This window comes from Pongo abelii, chromosome 13 (genome assembly GCF_028885655.2).
Source record: "Pongo abelii isolate AG06213 chromosome 13, NHGRI_mPonAbe1-v2.0_pri, whole genome shotgun sequence".
Classification (NCBI taxonomy): domain Eukaryota; kingdom Metazoa; phylum Chordata; class Mammalia; order Primates; family Hominidae; genus Pongo; species Pongo abelii.
In genome coordinates, this window is record NC_071998.2 from 17000050 (window position 1) to 17008545 (window position 8496).

Genomic DNA, 8496 nt, shown 5'->3' on the forward strand with positions numbered 1-8496 from the left:
AATTGCTTGAACCTGGGAGGCAGAGTTGCAGTGAGTCGAGATTGCACCACTGCACTCTAGTCTGGGAGACAGAGTGAGACTGAGTCTCAAAAAAAAAAAAAGAAAAGAAAAGAAAAAACAAGACCCAACTATATGTTGCTACAGGGGACTCACTTCACCTTTAAAGCTACACAAAGACTGAAAGTGAAGGGATGAGAAAAGATATTCCATGCAAATGGAAAGCAAAGAGCACAGGAGTAGTTATACTAGACAAACTAGGCTTTCAGTCAAAAATTAACAGGACAAAGATGGTTATTATATAACGATAGAGGAGTCAATTCATAAAGAGGATAGAACAGTTGTAAATAATATGCACCCAACATTGGGTACACTTAAATATATAAGGCAAATATTCACAGATCTAAAGGGAGGAATAGACAGCAATACAATACTAGCAAGAGACTTTTAATACTCCACTTTCAACAATGGATAGATCATTCAGACAGGAAAACAGTAAGAAAACATTAGACTTGAACCAAACTTTAGACCAAATGGACTTAACAGACATAAATAGAACATTCCATCCAATAACAACAGAATGCACATCTTCTCAAGCACACATGGAACATTCTCCAGGACAGAGCAAATGTTGGGCCACAAAGCAAATCTTAATAAATTTGAGAAGATATAGATCACATCAAGTTTCTTTTTGGACCACAATGGTATGAAACTGGAAATCAATAACAGGAGAAAAATGGGAAAGTTCACAGATACATGGAAATTAAACAACATGCTTCTAAGCAATCAATGGGTAAAGGAAGAATTCAAAGGGAAAATGAAACATTTTCAGACAAAGAAAAATGGAAACAAAACATATTATGGGCTGCAGCAAAAGCAGTTCTAAGAGGGAAACTTATAGCAAGAAAAGCCTGCATTAAAAAAGAAGACGCCAGGCATGGTGGCTCACACCTGTAATCCTAGCACTTTGGGAGGCCAAGGTGGGTGGATCACTAAAGCCCAAGAGTTTGAGACCAGCCTGGGCAACATAGGGGATCCCTATCTCCACACACACGCAAAAATAATAAAACATAAAATTAGCTGCGTGTTATGGTACGAGCCTGTCATCCTAGTTACTCGGGAGGCTGAGGTGGGAGGATCACTTGAGCCTGGGAGGTCAGGGCTGCAGTAAGCCGAGATTGTGTGTCCGCACTCCGGCCTGGGCAGCAGAGCGAGATCCTGTCTCAAAAAAAAAAAGGGGGGGGGGATTTGGACTTGACAGTTCTGTGGTAAACAAAAGAAGTGAGGTGATGGATAGGTTAATTAGCTTGATTTAATCATCCCATATTTGGGGAGATATATATATATATATATACACACACACACATCACATTGTACCGCATAAATGTTTATGATTTGTCAATCAAAAATAAAGAAAAGCAATGTTGAAAGAGCATTGAGAGAAAAGTTAGGCATTCAAAATGCAATATTTCTCTGAACTGTAGTTTTCTTATTTGTATAAAACACAACTAAAACAAAAAATCATGTTGCATATCCTAAGTAGACATAATTTTTATTTGTCAGTCATACTTGAATGAAGCTGGGAAGGTGCGGAGCTGGGTTGGCGCTGCCTGAGGAGGAAGAGCCGTGGCGGGATTGGTCTAGGAGGAGGCCTAGGCCCGGCCTGCGGTGGCGGGTCTTGCCGTCCGGGGCTGCTTCCCGCCCTCTCCTCTGCTCCAGCTTCGCCCACTTCCCCTGGCCAGCGGGCGAGGCACGGAGGAGACCTGCCGGAGCCACGGAGGATGAGGTGGCCCGCGGTGCCAAGAAGATGGACGAGATGGTGCAGAAGAACACGGCCGGAGCACTGGGTTTGTTAACCGCGCTTCAGAATATTCTGGAATTACTGCGGTCCACAGGAACTGGAATGTTACTTAATGTTAGTCTCAAGCAGAGTACAGATGAAGAAGTTACATCTTTAGCAAAGTCTTTTGTCAAATCCTGGAAAAAGTTACCAGATGAGCCGTCAGCTGAGAAAGACCCCAACGAAAAGCGAATAGAACCTGCAATGACATCGCAGAACAGCAAAAGGAAGTAGCTCCAGCGGCAATGTAAGCGGCAGACAGGATAAGACAAATGCTTGAGATATTTGTTTCATGTGTTCCTCGGCACGAAGCGCTTCTGATTCTGCGCAGATGAAGTACAGGGAGATGCTTCCTGCAGCTCTTCAAACAGGAGATGACTGCATCGAAATGGGAGCTGATGAGGAAGAATTAGGATCTCGAATTGAGGAAGCTATAGATCCAGAAAGAGGGAACACAGGCACGAAGTACAAAAATAGAGTCCAACGTAAGATATCAAATCTTACAGATGCAAAGAATCCAAATTTAAGGAAAAATGCACCGTGTGGGAATATTCCTCCTGACTGACTTGCTAGAATGACGGCAGAAGAAATGGCTAGCGATGAGCTCAGAGACGCACAAAAACTTGACGAAAGAAGCCGTCAGAGAGCATCAGATGGCCAAGACAGGTGGAACCCAGCCTGATTCGCTCACATGTGGCAAATGTAAAAAGCAGAATTGCACTTTCACACAGGTACAAGCCTGCAGTGCTGGTGAACCAATGACAACGTTTGTTGACTGTAATGAATGTGGAAATCAACAGAAGTTCTGTTGAGATGGAAAAATTGGCAAAATATCTGGACCACTAAGAAAACGGATTTTGTAATTAGCTTAAACCTAGGACAAGCAACTAGTTCTCCTGCAAATCAGATTTTGAGAGCAACATACATCCTGCGGGTTAGGCTTTGTTTTTGACCCAGCATCCCTTCCTGCAGTGTCTTCTGTAGTTCCCGATCAGTAGGGAGACCGCAGCATAATTGTATGGGATCTGTTTTAAAACTCTTTTTCATTTTTATAAATAAGTCGATATTAAAGTTTTATAAATTAAACTTCTTGCAATTTATTTGTTTTCTTTCTTAAAGGAAAATATACCTCACCTTTTTTTTTTTTTTTTTTGAGACAGAGTCTCACTCTGTCACCAGGCTGGAGTGCAGTGGCGCAGCTCACTGCGACCTCCACCTTCCAGGTTCAAGCTATTCTCCTTCCTCAGCCTCCCGAGTAGCTGGGACTACAGGTGCACACCACCACACCCAGCGAATTTTTGTATTTTTAGTAGAGACAGGGTTTTACCATGTTGGCCAGGATGGTCTCGATCTCTTGATCTTGTGATCCGCCTGCCTTGGCCTCCCAAAGTGCTGGGATTACAGGCGTGCACCACCACGCCTGGCCTTTTATTTATTTATTTATGTTTTTATTGAGATGGAGTCTCACTCTGTTGCCCAGGCTGGAGTGCAGTGGCATAATCCCGGCTCACCATAACCTCTGCCTCCTGGGTTCTAGGGATTCTTCTGCCTCAGCCTCCTGAGTAACTAGGTCTACAGGTGTGCACCACCATGTCCTGCTAATTTTTGAATTTTAAGAAGAGACAGTGTTTCACTATGTTGGCCAGGCTGGTCTCTAACTCCTGACCTTGTGATCCACCCACCTAAGCCTCCCAAAGTCCTGGGATTACAGGCATGAGCCACTGTGCCCGGCCAACTTTTTTTTAGCAGTGTGAAATATACACAGTAGAAATTCTGTTATTCTCTGTTATTAGTACATAAATGGAAATACTTTTTTTTCCCATATTGGCATGTATCTACAAATATTAAAGGAGGAGAAAAGGTAATATACTTTTAGGTTTACCACATATGGTGTGTATTCAAATAACACGTGACCAGCTTATCAAAATTGAACATAATATTTGAACTAACTTATTTATTTGATTTTCATCATTATGTCCAAAAGCTTGGGATGGTAGATACTACTTTGCATCTGTAACTAACTATGATCCTCATTTCTTGTAATTTCTTGTGCTTGTATATTACTTGTTCTTAATAGATTTTACTTTGGAAACAAGACTTTGTTGAGATCAGTTTGGTTTTGTTGTTAATTTACCTGTTTGACTTCATAATGTATTTTAGTTTTGCAGAAGAACACTTGTAGATTAGAAGGCTTTTCATAAATCCCCTCACAGGCAAAGAGGAAAACGTCCCGCTATTTTATTTCCTTCATAGGAAGACATACTGGAAAGAAAACGTTTAGCATCTTAGTATAGTGTAGCTATTGTGAACAGCTCATGACTTGATCTTGATCTGGAAATCTGTACTGACCAATGATTAAGCTTAAGGATTGTAAAATCATTAAAGCTGTGGTCTTTTCATGTGGAGGTTGATAGAAAATATTTTTGTCGTAAGTCTTATTTGCTGACTTTTTCTGTCAATGAGGGAGGTTGTTGAACAAACTGAATCTGTGGGCTATAGCAAGTAGCTTTACAGCAGATCTTACCATGAAATTTTACTTTGTGTTTAAGTGGGTACCACTTTTTCTGTTTAGAATAATTAAAAAATGATTTTCACAGGTTCCTTGGGGTACGCTTGCTCTAGCACACCTTGGAGGCCACTGTTGCAAAGTACATTTTATCATGCTGAATCAGCGTTCTATCACGTACCTGTAGAAAGACCTCAGTACATGCTTTGCACTCTCCTTTGCACCCCCTTCCAATTTCTTATTGCAAATCATTTTGATGTAATATGGAAAACAGCATTTTAAAATGTCCATGTTAAGAATTGGCCCACCAGTACCAACTCACCTCTATTTTGTCAGTTCATAGTTGAAGCTTTTGTTTTATCATTTTCAAAAATAAAGTATATTTTTGGAAGAATGAATTTAAGGATGAAGAAAAGCTGTGAAAAATGCCGCAAAGTACCATATATGTGTATTTTGATATGCAGATGTAGCAATGTGCATAGAGAGAGTCTATTAAAGTGGTCTTCAACTCGGGGAGATTTCGGACCAGGGGACATTTGGCAATGTCAATAGACATTTTTGATTTTCATGCCTGGGTGAATAGGCCAGGGATGCTGATAAACAACTTGTAACAAAGAATTCACTGGCTTCAAAATCAATAGGACTGAGGCTGAGAAGCCCTGGCTGAAAATTGCTATAAGAATATTGGCAATGATCTCTAGCATTGATAGGGACATTAGGATGCTGTGTAAGGAACAATTTTTTAATTTTTAAAATTATTTATTATTTATTTATTTTTAAAATTTGAGACAGGGTCTCACTGTGTTGCTCAGGCTGGAGTGTAGTGGTGCGATCTCGATTCACTGCATCCTCTGCCTCCCAGGCTCAAGCGATCCTCCTGCCTCAGCCTCCTGAGTAGCTGGCACTATAGGCATACATCACCACATCTGGCTAATTTTTGTTGCCTGAGGCTCCCACAGCGCTGGGATTACGGGAGTGAGTTGCTGTGTCAGGCCTTTTTGTCATAATTTAAACAAAGTACTTTTTTTCAACAGGTAAGTTGCTGGTTCCACACCTCTTCAAAAAAATATAACAAATGAAAGATTTGAAAACATCTGGGTCGCTTCTCCACCCTCACCCCTATAATATGCTTTGTTGGTTTCTTTATTCACCCTTCCAGATATATTTATGCATACCAAACCAAGTAGAAATACAGCTTCTTATTCTCTTTTTCTTTCCCACCATAAGGTACATATTATATTTGGTTTAGCACTTTTTTCTTTAACAATATGCCTTACACTGTTGTATTGACAGTTGTATTGAAGTCATTTTACGATCATATATATATATTTTGAGAGAGTCTCACTCTGTTCCTTAGGCTGGAGTGTAGTGGAGCAACATTGACTCACTGTGACCTGTGTCCCCCGGGTTCAAGTGATTCTTCTGCCTCAGCCTCTTGAGTAAGCTGGGATTACAGGCGCGCACCACCACACCCGGCTAATTTTTTGTATTTTTAGTAGAGATGGGGTTTCGCCCTGTTGGCTAGGCTGGTCTTGAACTCCTGACCTCAGGTGATCTGCCCGCCTCAACCTTCCAAAGTGCTGGGATTACAGGTGTGAGCCATGGGTGCCTGGTCTTACAATCATATATATTCCTTTGAAATTAAAACAAATGAGAAATATTGAGCCTTGGTTGGGAGGGAGTTGGAATTGTCAGGAGGGGTTAGTCATTTTCATTCTCAAAGATAACTGTTCCACTTCTAGCAGCTGGGAAGCTAAAGAATCCATTACTGGGTATATACCCAAAGGACTATAAATCATGCTGCTATAAAGACACGTGCACACGTATGTTTATTGTGGCACTATTCACAATAGCAAAGACTTGGAACCAACCCAAATGTCCAACAATGATAGACTGGATTAAGAAAATGTGGCACATATACACCATGGAATACTATGCAGCCATAAAAAATGATGAGTTCACGTCCTTTGTAGGGACATGGATGAAATTGGAAATCATCATTCTCAGTAAACTACCGCAAGAACAAAAAACCAAACACCGCATGTTCTCACTCATAGGTGGGAATTGAACAATGAGAACACATGGACACAGGAAGGGGAACATCACACTCTGGGGACTGTTGTGGGGTGGGGGGAGGGGGGAGGGATAGCTTTAGGAGATATACCTAATGCTAAATGACCAGTTAATGGGTGCAGCACACCAGCATGGCACATGTATACATATGTAACTAACCTGCACATTGTACACATGTACCCTAAAACTTAAAGTATAATAATAATAAAAGAAAAGAAAAGAAAAAAATTGAGACAAAAATAGCTATTGCAGGCATAGAAGTATGTACCAGTAGATAATGAATTTGCCTTCTCAGTACCGATGTTGCTCTGTTGAGAACGATAATTCTGTCTTTGGACATCAGTGCTTTTTATCCAGGAATACCTCTCTAAAGCACTCCAGTGCTCACATGTCTGCTCCTACTCACTGCACTGAACTTAGAGGGTCTACATGCCCAAAGGGGAGGGCACCGAGGGCAGCCTCTTGTCAAGAGACAGTGGAAATTGAGGCCCTCAGTCCTTCAGTCCGTGGAACTGAAATTCTGCCAACAACAGCTTCTTCCCTCGTCCAGCCTATCAGACACCCAGATTACAGCCTCAGGGGGGCCCCTGAGCAGAGGACCTGCTAAGCTGTGCCTGGACTCCTCACTCATAAACACTGTGTGATAAGAAATGTGTGTTGTTTTGAGCTGCCAAGTTTGTTGTAATTTTTATGCAGCAATAGATAACTATCACAGTTGTGAAATCACCACTTTTCACAATGACTAAGAGCCAAAGCAGGTGCCAATCACTAAAATTTCCTTGTCAAGGAGGGCACTGTAATGTCATTCCACCGGCGAAGAGAACTTGGAGCAGACTTCCTGAGTTTTAAGGAATCACAGGAAACAAAATCACCCCCACTACAAGCTGGGACCTGCAGCGTGTGTGTATGTGAGCGGAAGCTGGGAACTGCAGGGTGTGTGTGTGTGAGCGATGGAAGCTGGAGTTTACAGGGTTGTGTGTGTGTGAGAGATGTGAGCTGGCACCTGCAGGGTGCGTGTGTGTGAGCGATGTGAGCTGGGGTCTGCAGCATGTGTGTGTATGTGAGCTATGGAAGCTGGGGTCTGCAGCGTGTGTGTATGTGAGTGATGGAAGTGCCATCTTGATGTGTGTTTCTGCTCCAGAATAGCTTCAGATCTGGGTTGTAGTCATTCTTGAAAAAATTTTGGAAATAGCAGTGATGGCTGTACAACATTGTAAATGTCGTTAATGCCACTGAATTGTAACTCAAAATACTTATAATGGCAAATTTTACGTTACATATATTTATTAAGAAAAGATAAATCCAAAACAGTGTAGAGTCAAATTCTCAACTGTGCACAGCACATTCTCCAACCTCTAAAGGGAAACTTGCGTGGAAAGCCTGTGTTCTTTCAAATCCTGGCAGTGGAAGAGTAAATTGGTAAACACCTGCCAGTTGGGCAAAAAAACAAAAAGCCCAGGTGTTGCCTTAGGTTTTTGTTTTTCCCTCCAGGTAGGAAAAGAAGGGGCCCAAGCATTCCCAAAGGTGAATTTCAGGTGGACCTAAAATGCTAAAAGTTTGTGTTGTTCTCTTCTACAAAAAGCTAAATTAGGTACTAGGGCTGGGGCAAAGCATTAGATAAACTGGAAAAAAGAAAAGAAAAACTCCTAAAAACAAAGAAAAAAAAGAAGAAAGAAAAGAAAAACCCATTTCAGATGTTGCGAGAGCCTCCCATCCCCCATTCTAGGCATTTCTTGGCAACTGTAATGTTAACTCTCAAATGCCACTTGCACTGTTGGAGGTTTGAGTAAACTCGCAATCGAATGGAAAATTTTAAAAACTTGAAAGGGAGTTTCTAAAAGCTGACTTTGTGTCTTATGGCTACTGCATCTAGATATATGATAAAAAAAACATACTCTATGCTTGTCATTTCATAAACATTGGAGGAATCATCCTGATCAGGAAAGCTGCCAAAAGCAAACAAAACCCAGGATGGTATACAACTGCCTTGCTTGCTGCAGCTGGTGAGGGAATTGAAATGCAAGTTTTTGAGTATTAAAAGGAAAATAATTTCCATAACTGACAATTTTTAGTATGATTT

The 8496-nt window shown here is 41.3% G+C and overlaps 1 pseudogene; it reads left to right on the top strand.

Moving 5' to 3' along the window:
• The first annotated feature begins 1570 nt into the window (after positions 1 to 1570).
• On the top strand, positions 1571 to 2928 carry LOC112131537 (transcription elongation factor A protein 1-like; annotated as a pseudogene).
• The last annotated feature ends 5568 nt before the right edge of the window (positions 2929 to 8496 follow it).